The sequence below is a fragment of the Paramisgurnus dabryanus genome, chromosome 8, assembly GCF_030506205.2.
Source record: "Paramisgurnus dabryanus chromosome 8, PD_genome_1.1, whole genome shotgun sequence".
Classification (NCBI taxonomy): Eukaryota; Metazoa; Chordata; class Actinopteri; order Cypriniformes; family Cobitidae; genus Paramisgurnus; species Paramisgurnus dabryanus.
This window is the reverse complement of record NC_133344.1, coordinates 7,493,410-7,515,658: the sequence shown is the minus strand read 5'-3', so window position 1 is coordinate 7,515,658 and position 22,249 is coordinate 7,493,410. Positions and strand designations below refer to the sequence as shown.

The 22,249-nt window shown below is 36.4% G+C and overlaps 1 protein-coding gene across 10 annotated transcripts in view; it reads right to left on the bottom strand.

Annotated features, from left to right (window-relative positions):
- Positions 1-22,249, bottom strand: part of gria4a (glutamate receptor, ionotropic, AMPA 4a) — a 120,051-nt gene that overhangs the window by 84,318 nt on the left and 13,484 nt on the right. The window lies entirely within an intron of this gene.

Here is a 22,249-nt window from a genome sequence, read left to right as displayed (position 1 = left end):
GAAAGATTGGTTAAGGTCCCATATTACCAGGATGTATAAATACTTGTTTAAATAATATATCATTGTATTATAAGGGAATGAGGGCCTTTGCATTGCAGTAACGTTCATTTAGAGGCAAATCATTTGTAATGAAAATGTCACAATGGTGCTACATAAAGAATATTTCATTTCAGAGATTCGCCCAGAAAGAATTTCAATAATAAACCCGGTGTAGACTCATTACTCTGAGTGTCTCTATGTGCGTAAAAGACTGAGAAGACTTCAGTAGTCTGTGTTTAATCTTCAAAAGAAAAGCGAACATGTGCTTGATTCCAGGGCTGATGTGGCTAGGCTTTGAAGTAGGTTTGTAAGACGCCATTTACTGTTGCTCTCTATGAATGACAAACTCCACTACAGTCTTTTTATACTGTAGTGATCAAACACTCTGTTCTGCTCTTTTGTCACTCAGGTTTGTTTTATTATAAAAGTAGTCTTCTAAAACGACATTTACTTTCTGTCATACTCGCATTTTTCAGTTTCAAATGTGCTTCATTGGCACAACAAAAACTGTACATTTGTATTGCTGCCGAAGCGTTTGCAACTTGGCTTTATAGTAGTAGTGCAAATACTCAAGTACACTCTGGGTTATTTTCAACCCAGCGCTGGGTCAAAAAGGTATGAACCCAACGGCTTGGCTCGACCCTTTTTGACCCAATGCTGGGTTGAAAATATCAACAAGTGTAAGATATGCTGTGTAGTGCAAAACTAAGTTTCGGGAAATAATAAGACATAGAAATTTATAAAGACAAATACAGGTGTAAAAGATTTACAAACAAAGAGAAAAAATACATATTGACATTTATGTTTATATATTATATACAGCGGGTCAAATAAGTATTGGACATGTCACCATTTTTCTCACTAAATATATTTCCAAACGCGCTATTGACAAGAAATTTTCACCAGGTGTTGGTAAACAACCGAAGTAATCCATACATACAAAAAAGTTCAGAAATTAAGTTATGTGTAATAATGAGTGTGTTTACATTAGGGCTGGGCAAAAAAATCGATTTTTCGATTAATCGTTTTTTAAAACGTTCTCAAAGAGCAGAATCGATTTTTTCATATTTTATTCAGCATTGAATGGAGGAATGGAAGCATTTTAGATTTCGCAAGCAAGACGTGTTGTGGCTTTTAATTTCTTTTTATTAATTACCCACTTGTAAACTGCTGTTCACTGTTCTTTTTTATTAATATAGTATGTGTATTAAATCTATATTCATTGAGTTGAATCGAGAATCGAGTATAAAAACCTACCTGAGAACCGGAATCGGAAATTTTATCGAGAATCGGAATCGAACCGATAGCTTGTGAATCGAAATCGAATCGATCTGGAACATCTGAATCGATACCCAGCCCTAGTTTACATGCACAGAATAAGCGGATAACTAGCAAAAAATTTATTTACACATAGCCGGGTATTTAGAGAAACCAATTTTTCTCCGCCTCGGTTTTCAATTAGGGATGCTAAACAATTAATCTCGATTAATCGTTAGCAGAATAAAAGTTTTTGTTTACATCACATATGTGTGTGTAAACTGTGTATAATAAATATGTATATATATAAATATGAACACATTCATGTATAATTTTAAGAAAAAAAAGTATATATTAAGTATTTATATTTATATATAATATAAATTATACATACATATACAAATGTATATACACATGTAAACATTTCTAAAACATATACATGCATGTGTGTACATTTATTTATACAAAGTTATTATACACAGTTCACACACATATATGATGTAAACAAAAACTTTTATTCTGCTTACGATTAATCGCGATTAATCGTTAAGCATCCCTATTTTCAATAATAACATCATGCGCACAACTTTGTTAAAAAAAACATGTCATTTACATCAACCCGCATAAATACGTGGTCGAGCGCCATTATAACTATGCCCAACCTATGGGCGGCAGTGTAGGGAGAAGAATAAAGCCATGCAAGCCAATCAAAATCCTCAGAATCGACACCAACGAATAACACAAGCGACTTCCTGTTCCTTTCAAAACAGCAAACACAGGGCACTCACATGACGTTAAGCATTTTTTGGCACATAATGTGACGTTTTTGAACCTAAAACCCTGTTTCTCCCAGTTGACACGGCAACACATAACCAGGATTATCAGAAATCTCCACTTTGGCCGGAGGTTTTAGAAATAATAATTTTCTGTGGTAAAAGCGGGGTTTTCGTGTAAATGAGGGGCCAAACCGCAGGGAAATATCTGCGTCTTTCCTTCGTGCAAACGGGGCATTACGCTATCCTGTTTTATTTCTTCTCACGTCTGCAGAACCTGTAAATATAACATAAACTTTAATTTTCACAGTTTTTGGAGACTTTTATGCGTTACTTTGCGCTTACTTTTGCAGTTTTCTCCATGTGCATATGTCTCCGCGTGTGAAAGATAAACGTCACACGCAGAGACGTGCACATGAAGAAAACCGTGAGAAAGCGTGTTAAAGTGTTTACATGCAACACAAAATCGGGGTAATGAGCAAAAAAATACTTGTGAACTAGTCGTTTTTTGCATATGCCGTTAATGGGCTTTCCCCGATAAAAGAAAACTATTTTACGCATTGACCCCACATGTTATGAGTTTATTAAGCATAATCGCGTAAGACGATGTAAACGCACTCATTGTGAGATGACACGGGGAAAAAGTATTGAAAACACGAAGAAAGGGAGGCGCAAAAAGGCAAGACAACAGCTGAAAACTATCAGTAATTAAAAAGCAATCAAGCCCCCTGTCAGTGCAAATTAATATCAGCTTGTTCAGTCCCAACTGATGCCCTACAAAAAGGTCTCATTGCCAAGTTGTCACACAAGACACATCTCATGATGGGTAAAAGCAAAGAGCTGTCTCAAGACTCAAGTGGTTATAGGACATTTCTAAGCTTTGTTGGGCCACAATACAGAAGTAAAGACAATAATTTCACCATGAATTTGCACATTTATCTTTCCTTCAATTATGTGAAGTTTGCCACTAGTACCATTTGCTGAAAAGCAGCCCCAGACCACGATGTTCCCACCTCCAACCTTTTCTTTGGGGTGATGTGCAATGCCATTTCTCCTCCAAACATGGTGTGTATGGCATCCAAAGAATTCAATTTCTTTTATCTGACCACACTATATTCTCCCAGTATTTCACTGGCTTTTTCCAAACTTTAAACGAGTTTTAACATGCTTTTTTCAGCAATGGAGTCTTGCGTGGTGAGCGTGCATTGAGGTCATGGCGGTGGAGTTCATTACTCTTTTCTTTGAGACAACAGTATCTGCTAATTACATGTCTTTTTAAAGCTCTCCACGAGTGGTCCTTGGCTCTTGGACAACTCTTCTGTTTATGTTTTTCAGTCCTCTGTCAGAAATATTGCGAGGAGCACCTGTTCGAGGCAAATTTATGACAAAATGATTGTCTTTCCACTTCCGTGCTCACTGAAATATTCAGAAGCTTAGAAATGCGCCAACAAGGTATACATTTTATTTTTGTCTCTTTTTGGGATTAAACCCACAACCTTATGTGCTGCTGACATAACGTTCTACCACTGAGCTACAAGAACACTTAAAGTGTAACTAAACCGCTGGTCAGAGCCTGACTCCACCCACTGGCAATATTTGAAAAATGCAAGAAAAGTGGGCAGATCCCAACGGAGATAGAGGGGACGAACCAAGCTCGTACCAAGTGTGTGGTGAGATCGTAACAAGGGCGTGGTGAGCTTGAACCTGCTTACGTCACGAGGTATTTTTTGGACCCAACATCCAATAGGAAAATTCAACTGCAGTAGCCACCGTTCAACCTGAAGAGGGCAGCACTCAGACGTTTTTACTAGTGATAGACTGATATTTGCGAGTTTTATGTGTATCGGCATTGGCCGATACGTGGCTGCCAGTTCGCCGTTTTTTTCCGGCATTATTTACAGACAGAGTGCTGGAAGCCGCAAGCGATTGCAGGTCATGTGACTAAAAACAACCAACCTTTCCATGACAACATCGAAAGCTCGGTCTAACAGCTGATCATACGCACAGAGTGTATAATTCTACGTTAATATCTTCAGTTTAATTCAGTACATTATTTTATTTTTAAATTTAATTAATTAAACTGAAAAGTAACTTGCATTACTTTTTTTAAAAAGTAACTCAAATATTAATGTGTACATTTATAAAGTAATGCGTTACTTTACTCGTTACTTTAGAAAAGTAATATTATTACATAATGCACGAGAATTGCAAAAATTTGGCATCATCATTGTGTAATTTTTATGATGTAAATTGAGTGAGCAAAAGCGGTATAGGCTCCAAATATCGGCTCAAGAAAATTGGCAGCCTTTATCGGTCATCGGCTAAGGCACTGAAAAATCCATCCCTCTAACTATCATCTGACCCCTAGTTTTTACACCATATATTGTAGTATTGAAACACTTTAAATCCAAATGTCAAAAAACTGACTAAAATCAATGAACACCACTAATAAAGCCCCATTCTTACAGATCAGTAACTAAAAAAAAGTTGGATTAGGGTTTAGTTACTTTTTAAAGACCCCCTATAACAATGCTAAAAAGAAAGTTATTTTGTGTATTTTTTTGGTTTTATTTATTTTTTCACATACCATACATTATTGTTGCTATTATTTAGCTCAGCGGTTGATCTTTGACCTTTCAATTTAAGCTACTGGAACAATTTAAGTATCAGAAAAATAGCTACAGTATATAGGGCTGCATTTTTTACAAATGTGAATATATATTTAAATGCAAATCAAAGCTTTATGTGAGATGTCACAATCACCTTTATTATAACAGCATATGGTAAAAATAAAATTCATAGGGGTTTCCTCCATGTTTGAAAACATAAAGCTGCACAACATGCTGAAAGCTTATGTCTGACCTTAGGGTACATTTCTGACAGAGCTTCTGTTGCAAATAAGGAGGTTCATATCAGACCATACTGATATAGACAATATTGTCTCGTCCTGTATCTTGCTGAGAAAAAATACCAAAACTCGATATACCTCCCAGCCCTAACAGTAGGGGAGAGCAGGGGCGAAAGTACTATTTTTCAGAAAAACATAAACAAGATAATGTTTGAGTCAGAGATATATTTTACTGTGGCCAATAAATCACAAGTGTGCTCTATCAATACCAAATGTAAAAGGACTTCAGTATAATTTCACTTTGAACAGTAGTGGTGAATTGTCTTTTTTCGTGGCATACTCACGGATTGGTTACTCAACTGCTTTTTCCTATTTTTAAACCATTTTCGCTTCGGTTTAGGGTTAGATTTGGTGTTTGAATTAGTATGTCACTTTAACTATTGGTTTATACTATATTTTTCTGATTTATTCTTTTATATTTTCTAAACTTTAAACAATTGTCACCTGGCGTTGGGGTTAGAGTTGGGTTTGGGTAGGGATGTCATTTCATGTAAATCTAACCCTAAACCGATGCAAAAATGGTAAGAAAACAGGACAAAACAGTTGAGTAACCAATCCGTGAGAATGCCACGGAAAAAGACAGTCCGTGAGAATGCCACCGAAAAATAAGCAAAAAATTCCGTGACTATCCCACGGTCAGCAGGGACGAAAGTAAAATACACGTGGGTCAAAAGTAACACAACAGAACAAGATAGATGTTTTTGTAACACTTGTTTTAGTAAATATACATTACTTTGACGTTGTTTATATGTTATTGCACACATATTTTGTCGTTTATATTTGCAAAAAATAATAACATTACATTTTCATTTTAAATGTCAGTTTCATCAAATGTTTCAAAAGCAACCTGACAGTACAAACTTAAATTGTTGAGAATACATTTTTTAACAGTATAAATATGAAAATTAAATCAAATTAAAATAATATAAATGTTCAACATATACAACAAGTGTTACTTTCGTCTCGACAGGAACTCCTGACATTTAAACCCAATTTACTTTTATTTTGAAAAACTCTGAAAAGTCAAACTTCAAGATGTGTTAGAGCTCTAAATAACCTGTAGATTGATCAGTACTGTAACACATGAAACAAGTAACGCAACGCATTATAAGAAAAAAATGACCGCTTTAGGAATAGTTTGAAACAGCTTTCTGGACCTACACACGCAAAACGATGACAAAATAATGCGATATTTGTCAGCTCTGTCAAGGGTTGCGTAAAGATGCTGTCATAGTTTGGAAACCAAATGTTATCAGGGCTCGGAGAAAATCACTTTGTTACTTTCCCCCGGTTCATCCCTTCATTGAAACACAAGTCAGAGCAGATTCACTGTCTTATATCGTGGCAGACTCTCTGTCTTTCTTTTGTCTGTGTTGAAAGAGATGTTAGAGAGAAAAGTTTACGTTAAAAGACAAGAAATAGGGTTGATGGATGTCCTGTCACGACTTTTATTGTTTAGAGCAGATGTAATAGGCCTATTATATTACATTAAAATTGATACATTTGTTAAATCTGCCCATCATAGTTTACCGACTGATTCACTGACAGAAAAATTCACGGAAAGATGAATTGCCCGTCCAGTTATTTATAGATTAAACAGCACTCTCTACTCATGATTAAATATATCATCTGGTGCTGGTCATCATAGATGCAAACAACGACCAAACAAAGACTGAACATAGGAGGATAGAGATGAACACTTTTGTTTATGAAAACGATTGATCAAATAGAAAAGCTGTTATCTCTGCAACGTTCATATGAACTATACAACAGCTATAGATATAATAATATAAAAGTTTATAATAATGTTGGTTTATGTTTTTTAATCGATTCAACAGAAGTCTCATCATGTATTCGGATCTCTTACAAAGTGACGTAAGAACAAATTAAGAGACTGCAAGTGACTATTTTTTCCTTTATACAGGTTTTCTTTGGGTATGATTATCTTATATTATATATAAATATAATACTGCAAATATAATGGAAGATTTGTGTACACATTTTTCTGTAGCAGGACATTTTTAAATGTCCATTAGTGGGAAAAAAGCTTTTATCCGCCAATGCAGATAGGCCGATATAATGCCATTGCTCATACTAACAAAACCCCATCAGTATTAAACTTAGACTTTTTAAAATTAACATTCTTAGCATCACTGTTCATTGAAACTATTTTGCCGTCTGTTCTGGAGGAAAGAAATCACATAAAACAGTCAAAGGTGTTTTTCATTCTGAATACAAATGAACTGTTTTTGTTGGTTTATTGACATTAGAGACATTTCTGTTTCTCTCTGTCTGTCTCTCGCTGTTTCTCTCGTGTTAAAAGTGAGTGCTTTTAAAGCGATGTGGGAAAGAGATCATTTTTAACAAAGCCTTGAGGTGTCGAGCCTGATGTTTAATGCGTGTGTGTTTGTGAGTGTTTTAACACATTCTTTAAGGGTGTGAGAAAAGTTTGCCAATTATCTGCGTCTGTTCGACCTAAAGTTATCTCACCGGTTGATCTATGACCTTTCCATAGCTCTTAAAATCTCCTAGAACTTAAAGGGCACATATTAAGCAAGTGTCTGGACATAAATGTGTGTTGGCAATGTGTGAACACAACCACACTACGATATAAAAAATCCACCCTCTCATTATTTTTTAATCCCCATAACTAGAGCAGTCGTGTTAGGCATGCCGCTTAGATTCCCTTGTTAATGTGATGTCACACAAACAAAGCCCCGCCCACAGCCACTGTCTGAATGGTTAATTTTACACAAAAGTTTTTCTAAATGTGTTTGTTTGACTATTGTCTCAGACTGTATTCACATGAATCAGATCTATTTTTAGCCGAAAGCACTCCCTGGGTCTAATTCACTAATAATTGCGTACGTTTTTCGTATTTATACGCACACTTGAACTTTTCACAAAAACGTTCCGCCTTTTTCACGACACGTGCGTACGCTCATGAATTTGTTCTTATACTTGTTCTTACATTAGTAAATTTGGACTGTTTTACATGAGCGGCTGTGCGCACAAGGTTTGTAATTTGCATAAAACACGCCCAGCTCCATATAAGGGCTGGTTCACAGAAAATGTTAGCGCAGTTTGTCATAGAAGTAAAAGAGCTCGAAAAAGAAATCCATGATCATATTTATTATCTGTAAAGTTTGGTTTTGCTTTGCATTTTTTATTTGGGAGGTTTTGCTGTTTTTGGAGGAAGGAGCCAGTTCTGTCCACCAATCGAAGTAACATTAAAGAAGTATTGGATGTGTTTACAAATTAATATGACAGAGATGCGCATCTGTATCTAAAATAAAACGGACAGGAGATCAAGTGATTGACTTTGGACTTACGTTAACATGATGTTTACATTAGGCATTAAGCAGACGCTTTCATATAGAGATTTAAAAAGTGAGGAAGGAACGAGTGAAGATTTGTCATTACACGCATCTTCTTTATATGTGTGGAAAAAAAGTAGGCTATAATAATGTATAATATAATGTATATAATAATAATAATAATAATGCATAATAATATATAATACAGAAAATATTATAATATAAAATATAATCATGTAAATTGTATATACTGTATCAACATTATTTGATTATAGTGTACGAGTGCTTTTAGGTATTCTTGAATTTTTGCGTACATTTTGAAGAAATTTAGATACAAACGTTTTTTGTTAAATCACAATTTGTAAGCACATCTCACGCACAAATTTGTGTTTACGCATGCTTAATGAATGAGACCCAGTTGCTCATTTGCATTTAAAGGTACACACATGAAAACATCCCACACTCAAAAAAAAAAAGATTCATTGGATTAACTCAATAAAATTGCGGGCAGGATTTTCATCCAATATGAATGTGTACCCCTAACTCATAAAAAACTGCTTTACACAATAAAAATATATTGAGTTAGCCCAACTCAATTTAAAGTAAATGGCAATACTCAATTAGTTGCCTCAACTCAATGTAGTGTAGTCTGAATAACTCGATTTAGCATAGTTTGAATAACTTAATGTAGTGTAGTCTGAATAACTCAATTCTGTTATTTTATATAAAATACTTTTTTACATACTTGCCCGTTTTAAAGGGGGGGTTTAATGGTATTTCAAGCATTCTGACTTATTAACACAGTTATAGAGTTGTTTCCTCATGCTAAACGTAGGCAAAGTGTCAAAAATGCAGTTGGGCGTGTTTCAGAGTATTTCTGTGCCGAATGCACTTCGCCAGGGTTCGTACAAGTTTCGGCTAATTTTTTTCGATTACGGTTCTAACTGACATTTCAGGGGTTTTCGATACGTATCACTTCTTTATATGGGCTTCCGCCGGAAAACTTCCCCCGGAAAACCCCGCCCAGCCGTCAGTCAGCGGGAGACGCTAGAGCTTGCTAACAGCTTATCACGCCACTCAGCTTTGTTTAATTTCAAAAGTCAACAATGGCACAACAAGAAGTGTGTTTTTGGATGTAAGGAGAAGACATCCAGCCTTATGGAAACAATGGATATAGTTTATTATCCGGATTAGCAGCAGAGTTTTGCGTGTGTGTTTGTGTAAGTAAGACTTCTGTCTTATGTTGGAAATAGGCGCGTGTATATTATATAAATGACACGAACATGTAGTGAATCATAAGTTAAAACAGTGTTGTATAGTGTTGCATGACTCGTACTCGCTCCTTCCATGTTAAAAATCCTCCTTCTTCATTTTTTCGTACGTTATCGGAAAGATTCGGTAAAGCTAATCTTTCTTTTATATATCTGATTAAACTAAAGACTCTTCAGAGATATAAAGGATGTCATACTACTCCATAGGTACTCCAGATTAATATAATATAATAGAAATGCAGAAACAGCGTGTGTTATGTGAGCTTTAAATACTTTTATATCATACTTACTAGCATAAGCACATGTTAGCATGCTAATAATAATAACATATGATACTTTGGATGAGCATATGAGTAGAGACTGATCTCCAAACAGGCATTAACACAGTCAGTGCTCATTGAGAGAAATACGTCACATCCACAACCTAACCACACGCGCCACTCTACTGCACAATGGTAACCAAACAATTTGAAAAAATATAACACAAACGCTTCTAAATCGATAAGATAAATGGACATTAAACACTATTAAGTCTTTCTCTTTACCTAAAAATGCATAAAATAACACTTAATTAAAAACATTACTCTCCAAAAGCAGTTGCATGCAAAGCATGCTGGGAAATTCTTTTTCCAGAACACAAACTCAAACTAATTGTGTTAACACAATTAAAAAGAAATCAATAAATTAAAGGACATATTCATTTTGTGTTAGACTAATTAAATATATGAGGTATTTTAAATTAATTGAACACAATTTTAATGTGTCATTTCTAAGAAGTGCTTGAATAACTTTTTTGAGTGCAATATAGGGCTGTCACTTTTGAGAAAAATCAAATTCGAACGGATTTCGAATATCATGCAATGTATCCGAATATATTCGAATATCTAGGCTCCGCCCCCCCATGCGCATCAAAAACCCACCGTAATGGAGATTCAATCACAAAATTATTAACAGTGACAGACATAAACAGGGTTGTCTGGATTACTTTTTTACTTAATGTTTGAAACAGCAGGTTATCAACTTATGAATAACAAACTTATATATATATAAAAATGATTCAGAACAGTTACAAACAATAACGTGACAACTTAAATAGCAGCAGGAGTATATAGGCAGACGCAAACGGAATTCGCGCCCGCAGATTTCGGCAGAAAACTCCGCGGAATTCCGCGGATTTAATGCCCGTCATTGACAAGCACACATACCCCGCGCTTGAGCGTGTTTGTGACCAGAACTGTCACTGACAACAAGCACACATACAAAGCCCATCCCGCGCGTTTGTGAGCCGTCATTCACAAGTACATTAACCCTGCGCGTGCTGTTTGCTTGCCCGTTTTCAATGATAGAGAGCACAAACCCTTTGATACTTGAGATGAAATTAAACTTACCACTTTAAGCAGATCTCAATTGTCGTCAATGTGATGCGCAAAAGTCTGCACATGATCATTTCAAATCCGTTTACAAGACAAATGCTGTTGTTGTTTAATATAAAGTTTACATTGCGTTGTAAAAAAAATATGAAATTATCTTCATACATGCTAATTTCATAATGCGAACGTATTAACACAAGCTTTTTATACTGCTATAATATTTAACACTATAAACAATATGTCATTTTATATACAAACTATAATTCTATCTTGACATGCACATTAGGTTCATGTTGGTCCCATTTGATTCCCTCTCTTGCGCACAGTTGCCGTCGTCGGTCTCACTCTCAGCATTCTTACTGTTACGAGGTGTTACTGTAAAAAATGCGCTACACATGGCATTTAAAAAACCGGATGGTTTATTTATAGTTCGAATACGGATATTTCACGTCATGTTCGAATGCATATTCGAATATCGAATAAAAAGTGACAGCCCTAGTGCAATATGGACATTTTGGACATCCTATAAAAAATTTCTGTGGGGTATATTGAGCTTAAACTTCACAGATACATTCTAGGCACCCTTGAGACCTAAATTACATCTTGTACAAATGGGCATAATATGTGGCCTTTAACAATGGATAAGCTTGATTCAGATTCTGATTCTTTAATAAACAGGTTTGGCTTTGACCCAAAGCTCAAATAAGCCATCGATCAGATTTGACAACGCAAATGGCTGTAATGTGTCCAGGCATCTATTCTCGTGTCCTAAAACTGCCATGTCCTGCTCGCTTTTCATAGCAGAAAATCTGTGACACATTTTACACTACAGTTTGAGAATTATATGACTTATTAAAACAGTTAGATGTGATTTATGATGATAATGACGTGCCAGCCTCTCTGTTGCTTGGAGCTCAGAAATCAGAAAGCTGTTTCTCAATCTTGATTTCCTTTTTACGCCGCACAGTTACATGTGACATTACATTTATTAAGATAAAACACTTTCATTAATGACAGGAATAAATTATTCAGAGGTAAGAGCTCATTATCAGTAGTGTTTGAAGCATCACTGTGGCTGGTGCTTATAGTTACTGATCTGAACAAACCACTGTTGCTGTTAAACTTGTTGTACTGAGGACATGATTTATTATCGAGTCACTGGTCTTGTTAATTACTAATATTAACTGTTATCTCAAAAGCATTGCCAAAGAACTGATCAATATCGAGGAATGTTATTTTATCTTGAAGAATGCAGAAGAGAGATTTCATTTTCAATTGCATTTAAGACATTCAAGGTCATGAAATAGTGACTACGTAAAATATCAAAGACGCAAATATTTATGTAGTCCTTGACACGTAAACTGAGGGTAATATTTTTTCTCTACGGTTGTTGTGAACTGGTGCTTCATACTGTGTATTTTACGTTGAGTAGACCAATAAGCAAACATGACCAGAACTAGTTAACTCTTTCCCCGCCATTGACGAGATATCTCGTCAATTAAGAGAAAACACTTCCCCAATGACGAGATTTTCCGTCTTTCCGCAATACCGCTATTATCCACCACGTGGCGCCCTTCCGCAACTTTTTAAACCCGGAAGTATTGCCCTATGGCAAGCGGCTGCATGTCCGTGTCTGTTTTAAAGATCGCTCTGAATGGGATCTCTATGAAAAGTCCGTCACAAAAATGGAATTATCTCTGCTTTTTGCTCAAAATGTGGTGTTTTTGCTGAAACCTACCCATATTAAAAAGATGATTACAAACGAACCACTGAAGGTATAATGAAACGTTTTTTTTTTGTTTGAAAGCAGAGGGTCTGTTCTTTCATTTGGTATATTGTATGTTTATATATTTAAAGAAGAACATTTTCTGGAAGGCATTAAACTTTGGTGAAAATCATGAAAAACGCTGGCGCTGGCTGGCAACTTTTTTTAAAAACGCTGGCGGTGAAAGAGTTAAAGGGGACATTTCACAAGACTTGAATCTTTGGTGTCCCCAGAGTACGTATGTAAAGTTTTAGCTCAAAATACCATATAGATAATTTATTATAACATGTTACAATGAGCTGATCTCTGCACTAAATGGCAGTGCTGTGGTTGGATAGTGCAGATTAAGAGGTGGTATTATCCCCTTCTGACATCACAAGGGGAGACATGCTTGCAGAGAATGGTTTACCAAGTTACTAAGTTGATCTTTTCCACATTGTCTAGGTTGAGAAAAGCACTGGGGACCCAATTATAGCACTTAAACATGGAAAAAGTCAGATGTCCCCTTTAAATAATAATCAATTTGTCGGATGTCATGCCGTAAACTTCAGGGTAAACAAGGCTGACAGCATGGCAGTGGTTTCTAATCTGGATTCAAATGTTTATTTAAATGTAATTCAAGCAATCCCATCATAAACTCATAAAATCAAGTCAACTGTAAAATCTTTAATTAACAAAGAGATAATGATGAATAATAAACAAAATGCAAACAACACAAAGCACTGCACATGCATTCTTCAAGCATAAGGCAATCCCAGAATGCACTGCAACAAGCTCAGCAAGATGTTAGCGCGGTACTGTGATGTCATCTGCCTGTCGGTTCTTGCAGCGCCACATGAAGCCGTACAAGCCTAGCGTGGTGCAACAGCCTGGTTTCACTGTTAATACGTAGTACGTAGTATTAACACGTAACTTTCAAAAACACAAAACGTAATTTATGTACGTTTAAAAAGATGCTGAAGCGTACAATGTAGACGTATTTGCAACATTTAATCGTAGCATTATTATACTTTTTACAGCTACAAAACGTAAAACATTTAAAGAGCACCTATTTCATTGCTAAAAAAACAACGTTATTTTGTGTATTTTGTATAATACAATGTGTTTGCGTAGTTTATGGTTCAAAAAACACATTATTTTCCACATACCGTACATTTTTGTAGCTCCAGATTCTCTTCCTGAAACGCACAGATTTCGTACAAAACTCAATGATTTGAAAAGCATGGTTTCCATGATTGGCCAGCTAATCTTTACATTGTGATTGGCCTGAATACCTCTGACGTCAGCAGGAAATGTGAAGCTCCTTACTATGTTTGAAAGATTCACTCACAATGCAATGCTAACAGGAGTTAACTTACAGTCTTTACTACATCACCAATCCCAGGAAGTTTTACGTTGGAAATGATAACTTGCGTCATCGTTTACTTTGGGGTTTGTACCTTTTGCATATCATTAACATGTACTAATACACACTTAAACACCAAAGGAAATGTAAAATCGTAAATCGGACAATAGGTGCTCTCTAATGCATTCTTAGAATTCAAATTCATAACAAATGCGAGATTTGACGTTTACGGTTGCTCCTAAATATTGGGATTAAGATCGCTGGATGAAGGGCTGAATTTGGATCAGTTCCTCGCAATCGCATGAATTTTAAAAATGTGGATACAGCAAATGAATACAATTGTGTGGTGTACTAATTATTATTGTATAGGAAAGACTGCATAGGAGAAAACGTGTTTTTGTGTGTCATGGAAAACAAAGTAAATATTACAAAAATAGTTAAATGTTAAACGAAAAAAATTTTTTCAGGGTTTTAAAGCAACACCAAAGAGTTTTTTTTACCTTAAAATTAAGTTTCAGTCGTTCATCCACTCGAAACAGGGTGAACAAAACTTTCACATTCGCTTTACAGCCCTCTATCGGCCAAAACCGCACTAAAGAAGTTTCCAACCGTCGGGTCGCGGTCCTGTAGTTCGAGTGAAAACTACAAAAACTTGCTTTACGACAGACCTACAATCCAATCAGAGCCAGCTTTGCTGCAGTAGGCTAAATTGTTTACGACAGTGGTAATAGACAATTCCGCTTCCAACCTGTAGGGGGAGCAAAGAGTAAAAACTCTTTAGTGTTGCTTTAAAGTGTAGTTTTGTTTAACATTGTGTTTTTCTCCGAAAGTCGCGAACATTTCAGGTAAATGAGTAAACTGGGTTAAATAAATAAATAAATAAGAAAAAAAAATCAATAAATGACCACTGATCTATATAAATGACTGGATTGCGCATAGAACGCTTGACGTAACCGAGTGAGGTGAAGCCAGCGCAGAGTTCGAGCCGCCATCTTGGTATACCCAACCGGCAGAGAGCGCCATTGACTTCCATTCAAAATTATGATCAAAATTTACCCCCTTTACAGCGTATAAGTTACATAAGGTTAATTTTTAGGATATGTGTACGTTAATTATTTGTTAATTCTGGTGTTATTTGCAATGTTTATGTTTTAATCGGGCAGGATAATGGATTTAGAAAAAAACGTTAAAGTGAGTGTGTCTGTTGCATTTGTTAATGACACGGGTATAAATAAAGCTTTTTTTGACATTCAGCTACACTGTGACGGTCAGCGTTATTTCTCTAAATAAGTTTAGGTAACATGTAAGTTTAGATAACATAATTACAAAACTAGCAAATTATTGCATGCACATACGGTACAAAGCATGATTATTTATTTAGATTTCAGAATGAGCACGTTTATTGTCATTAATACTAAATATGCTGCGGTCTGTCTGCTGATCTGATACTATAATAAAGATGAATGTATAATAACTGTTTAAAACGCAAATTGTACAACTTTCAGTAAATAACTATTTACATGCTTTGGACGTTTGTGTTGTAATAATGTGCATGGTAACTTCACATATAAAAACGAAGACGAGTAAAGTGATGTTTTATCATTAAAATCTGATAACGTCCATTGATTTAATAGAACGTTTGGGTATACCAACATGGCGGCGCGGTGGCTTCACAAGTGTGACGTCATGCGCAATCCAGTCATTTATATAGATCAGTGTAAATGACTGAAAACATAAATATGAGTTCGAAACACCAATTCCCAAAATGTTAAGTTTTATGCATAGTAATATGTACAAATTTGTACGTCTTTAAAGTTGTTAATACATAACAATAATTAACATATTAGTCATTTTAAGACGTCTATATTATACGTTTCAGTAAGTAAATGTACGTGTGGTACAACCACACTTTTTACGTAAAAATACACGTATTCACATGAGATCACGTTGGCCACAAACAGAGTAATGTTCAGTAACATTGACTTTACATTACTGAAATGTGTTTATAATTGTGTCTATAAACATTGACCTTTAAACGTTTTTATTTTAAATTGTGATCTTTCATGCTTTCTATAAAGTGCGTTTCAAATAAGTCACGATGCTGTTTTTGAGGGTCTTTGTTGACGTCCGACAGCAAGACATTGAATAAGGTTTTTGTTGTGTGTTTTACGCACAATGTATACACTTATAATAGATATTGTATCAGGTTTATTTGTCAGACTGAAAACAGAAGGTCAAGTTGAATGCAATGCATTATGGATCACAGTATTCTGTACAGTGTGGGCAGCGCTACCCATTTTGAGACACGACAGAAATACAAAGAAAGCAACAAATAAGACATCCTGTCGCATGTCACTTGTGGCTGTTAAAACGACAAAACTTGGAAGGAATTGTGTTGAGAACACACAACTGTATCATGCATTACTAGTGTACTCGCTGATTTCATCACTAACACTCTGTGTACCTTTGTGGTTGTGTCATTCAGTCACGTCTTTCAGTAATGTCTTCATCATCATCATCATCATCATTGCTGGCCCGACTGTGTGATTATTTCATACGTGTTCGTCTCAATACCTGCCACTAGTAGTGACATCAGAATATCAAATAGCTCTGTATGTGTGTGTGTGGATCGATGGTTCTGTGGTGCACTAAAAAAACACAGTTTACTTTAATAAAATCACTATGGGACTATAATGACAACTGAGCTATTAATCAAAGAGAGAGAGAATGGAGTAGCCATTGGATCAACAGGTCAGATACGGATTGATTAACCACACACTCGAACAGAGAGTAAATGCACATCACATCACTACAAAAAGAGAGAGAGATTGTGTTTTTTTAATGGTTTTGCTTCAGGACATGAGGTGGCTCAGAAAGCAAACATTACGATTTAATAATATGATGGTTTAACATGTGGGTAGGACGAGTAACCTGTAAAGTTTGGTGTGTGCGTAATCTTATCTACTACTAAGTGACTTTGATTTGACACACGACCATTAACAACAGAAGATATAGGAAGTGTTTTCCTCTCTTTATTGTGCTGTTGTCCTACAATTTACAGGCTAGCTGCCATTGCTTTTAATATCCACTTAAACAGATTTTTTTATAGACTGTGGTTGTGTTCAGAATGAAAGCAGTGCATTAGCAGGTCAAAGGTCATGGGTTTAATCCCCAGGGAACACACATACTGATGAAATGTATAGCTTGGATGCGCCGCAAGCCAGTTTGAATGAAAGCGCATAATTGTAAATGCAAGAATGTTAAGTATGCTTCATGAGTGCACTATTGCACCTTTAAAGGGATAAATCTTTGGTGTCCCCAGAGTACATATTTGAAGTTTTAGCTCAAAATTATCATATAGATAATTTATTATAACATGTTAAAATTGTCACTTTGTAGGTGTGTGCAAAATGTGCCGTTTTTAAATGCAAAAAGGCTAAAACGTGTCCTTTTAAATGCAAATAAGCTGATCTGGTTAAGAGGCAGTATTATCCCCTTCTGACATCACAAGGGGGGACAAATTTCAATGAGCTATTTTTTCACATGCTTGCAGAGAATGGTCTACCAAAACTAAGTTACTGGGTTGATCTTTTTCACATTTTCTGAGCACTGGGGACCCAATTATAGCACTCAAACATGGATTTTCGTCCCCTTTTATACAATGCATGCATATTTAATGCTGAAAGTGGCATCTAGTCAGCATTTTATAACTAGTCAGTTAGTGTTGCATTTGTAATCTAATTTGTTATAAAAATGCTTTAACGTTGCGACAAGCAGCAGATGTTAAATATTCCTCACACTGGAAATTAGGTTAGGTACGTTGCATTATGGGATACATCATCTCACACGATGCTTAGACCGTATGCATTAGATTTATAGTCTGTACTGTACACTTGATCATTTAGACGTTTGTTTCATGTGACACAGTACAGTAGTGTGAGCTCGCTCTGATCTTAAACGCATTCACACACTTCTTTAAAGTCAAACCTCTGCTTTGTAAGAAGTCATGATGAGTTTTCACTTTGAGTAAAGTGACTTGCCGTTTTCATTACCATGACAACACAGCTGTCAGTCACGGGTGAACCATGGCAACAGGGCTTTACCTTGACTGCCAATGAAGTTGCTTAATGTAATAAGCTTTTTACTGCCATAGTGATGCTGAGAGAGAGAGAGAGAGAGAGAGAGACCCAGAGTGATACAAACAATGACAGGAAAACAATGACTGGATGTGTTTGATGGTGATATTTGCTAAACAAAATGAATAAAAGTAAATAAAATAAAAGTAAAAGTTTAGTATTAAATATGTTGTGTGTAATAAATGTTTTCATAAAACAACTTAAACGGCATATTAAGAATATAGCAGTATAACTCAGTATTGATTACATCGTGTTAAGCCTAATAATGCCATTCATCCCCAAATATATTTTTATTATAACACAACACCATGATTTAATACATAGACAAAATAAACAAAACAATATTTCTGAAATCTCACAGAAAGAGTTTAGAAACGGATTTCTAACCAAGCATCATCTGTGTGTTTGTGTGTGTGTGTGTTGTGTGTTTGTGGTATGTATGTGTGCTTGTATGCATGTATGAGGCAGAAAAGCTCTCTCCTGATTGGACAGATTCGGCAGAATGAGTCATCAAACTATTTCGGTTACAGCAAATCAGCCATTATATGTTGCCATGGAAACCAAATACACACACACACACACACAAACTTTGCCTCACATATACTTTTAAAATAATATACACAGGTATATATATATATATATATATATATATATATATATATATATATATATATATATATATATATATATATATATATATATAGTATAAATGTAAATGTATAGCCTGAATAGAATGTAACTGGCATTGGATAAAAGCATCTCCCAAATGCATGAATGTAAATTACTTTTTATTTTTAGGAAACAGTATAATTTTATCTGATACATTTGCCTCTCTACACCAGTGGCAAGGCTACATAAGTGCCAGGGTGGCACTGGCCTACCCAGATTAATGGCTGGCCCACGCAGTCAGAAGAGACACAAAATTAAAGCAAAAGAAATCTTAAGAATTTCTTTAATAATTATCGCTCAAATACGCATCATAAAGAAATAACAATTTATATCAAAAGTTTATCATTTGCATTTGTTTCTAAACCTTGCAAATGTTACCATTCATGCCATGAGCACAAGATGTTAAAGTAAGCTTTTTTCGTTGCGCAGAGACGTACACTCACACACTCAAATGGACAAACACTCATGAGGGGCCAATCACTCACGCCGCACTGCCTTTTTTGGTCACTTTTAAAAAGAGCAGTGCGGTGTGGCTTTCTATGTTGCTAGGCAACCACCGACACAGCTGTCCTGTCAGTCAAATATTGAAGCGTGAGCTCAAAGAGGGCACTTGCTCTGTCCTTGATCGAAGGTGAGAGGTGCACAAACATGCATTTGTTATTCCAAACAACTGTAAACTTCCCTCACCACAAAGGAAGGCCCGCCTCTCCCCTCATTCGATTGGACAATGGAAAGACGCGAATGACATCGCTGCTTTTCCGTTCTCTGCAGTTCTTCAAACACATGAGCTGCGGCAAACGGCAAAAACGTAAGGCATTTGGTGCGCATAAACAGCGCGCATATCGCTCACTGCCCGTTGAAAATCATTCAAAAAAGGTGCTTGCAACTGCCATAAATGCTTTGGTGTGATCGGCCCCTTACTGTGGGTTCACACCAGACGTGAGTTTAACGATTTGCACGAGTAGATTACATTCAAAGTCAATGCAAAGACGTGATCAGACACGTCCTCGCGTGGGGCGATGCGAATGACGCGACATGAGCGGAGCGTTTGCCGCGGAAACAAGCGCTAGTCGCCTCAAGCGTGTCTTTACCCAAGTCAACAAATATTCAATTCAAGCGAAAAATTCTCATGACACGAAGTTAAACCCCGCGAGTAATCTAGACGAGTAATGGTGCGTTTACACCAACCGCGGTAGAGGCGTGAAGCGCGAGTGATTTCAATGTTAAGTCAATGTGCAGATGCGTTGACGCGCGTCAGGAGGTCCCACGGCACGGAAGAGGCGTTCGGCGCGGAGCGGAAGACGCGTTTCCGCCTCATTCGCGCGAAAGGCGCGAATTGAGCGTTGTGCGCAGTACACGCGAATGGTGCTTTTGTGCATTTTGCGGTTCACGCGAATTTGCGGCTGACGCCCGAGTTGAAAAATGTAAACTTTGGCGGAATTTCGCGCCGCGTTAACCAATCAGGAGCCTGCCTGCTGCTGTGGTGGCAGCCCCGCCCGGAGTCACTCACTCAAGCAGTCACTCAACGCTATATGACACAAGTTGTTATTTCTATAGAGGAGACAGGAATAAAAAGGACCTCGCTTGGAAGAGTGTCAGTAAGGACTTTGGGCAACCTGGTAAGTTGTAATACACACTTCACTTTTGAGTCACGTGACGTTTATCGACCCGCGCCGTTTATTTTCCCCCTATAGTAAGGTTACCCAATACAAACTGGTAACTCTCTTGATAAATGCACAAGTAACATCAGTCATCTTGCAAACAGACACTCGCACAGCAGTTGCCCCTCCCACAAGAAGCGGATTTTGCGAATGCATTCAAAGTGTTCAAGCGGCAAACTAGGCGCGGTAGACGCGATTTTGATGCCCAAAACGCGTTTGGTGTAAACTCAGCATAATGCGATGCCCTACGTTTGGCGTGTACATAGCATTAGACGTTTCAGAAAGCATGCAAACACAGAATCTCTCTGCGCTTGACAGGACACATACACCCAAAATGATCTCGAAAATTATTGGCAAGTATTCATATATAAACATTCAGTTATGTCTAATAGTGAACGCATACAGAAAGAAATCAGATGTGTGTCAATATTGATCCATGCTTATCCGGTCTTAAAGTGGCAGTTCCCTCAACAAATCTACTTATGTTTGTGTCATTATGTTTATAAAACAACAGAAGACAAAAGGAAAATCACTTCAAATCAGCTTCAAAAAATAAATTAAAGCAACACTATGTAGTTTCCATGTAAAAATGACTTACAGCTCCCCCATGTGGTTGAAAAGCGCAACAGTGCCTGGTATCAGACACTCTTCTGCAGGCAGGGGGAGGGGCGGGGCTGTGTTTCCTACCCTCCACCGCCACTTTCAGAGTGTGCTTGTAGCAGCTAGGAGGCTGCTCAGGTTGCAGCAACAGTACAATTTGTCCAGTTAAAAGTTGTTCTATCACTGAAATAATTTTAGAGACATTATTTAAAGGTAAAAAAACTACATAGTGTTGCTTTAAGTTTCATTTATAGAAGTAGACGACCATGTCATTATTCATTTGAAACTACATCTGTCCGGTCTTTTCTATTTCCATATGCTTATAATTTTTTGATTTGTTCTTATTTTATTTTCCTTATTTCCATTTTTTGCTGATCCGAAAATTTTTTGATCCATTTTTCGAAAATTATATTTAAGTTCCACCCTCCTTCACAAAGGTCCAGTCAATTTTTAATTTCTGGCCTCGCCACAGCTCTACACTGAAAAAAGCTGTAATGCTGCATGCAACTTTAATCAAATTGGTTATGCAAGTCAATTAAACCTGATTTCACTTAACTTAATAAATTCAGTTAAATAATTTAAACTTGTTTTATAAGTAAAACAAAAAACATTTTTAAAAATTTATCAGCATCGTTCATTGAAATATAAAATTGCAAGTTCTTAAAGGTGCAGTGTATAAATTTTAGCAGCATCTAGTGGTGAGGTTGCAAATTGCAACCAACAGCTCAGTCCACTGCTCACCCCTCACTTTTGAAACACATAGAGAAGCTACAGTAGCCGCCACCAGAAAAACATGTCATCGATGTAGACAACTTAGTAAAAAACGTTTGTCCATTAAGGGCTTCTGTAGAAACATGGTGGCACAAAATGGCGACTTCCATGTAAGGGGACCCTCAGTGTATGTAGATAAAAATGTCTCATTCTAAGATAATAAACACATAACAGTTAATTATAAAAAGGTCTTTATACACCCCTGATAATATAGTTTTGTATATTATTTTGCATTTCTGTCAAGAGATCCTTTTAAAAATTACACACTGCACCTTTAATGTTGGTTAAAGGAACAGTATGTAGGATTGTGGCCAAAACTGGTATTGCAATCACAAAACGTGTGGCTAAAACTGGTACTGCAATCACA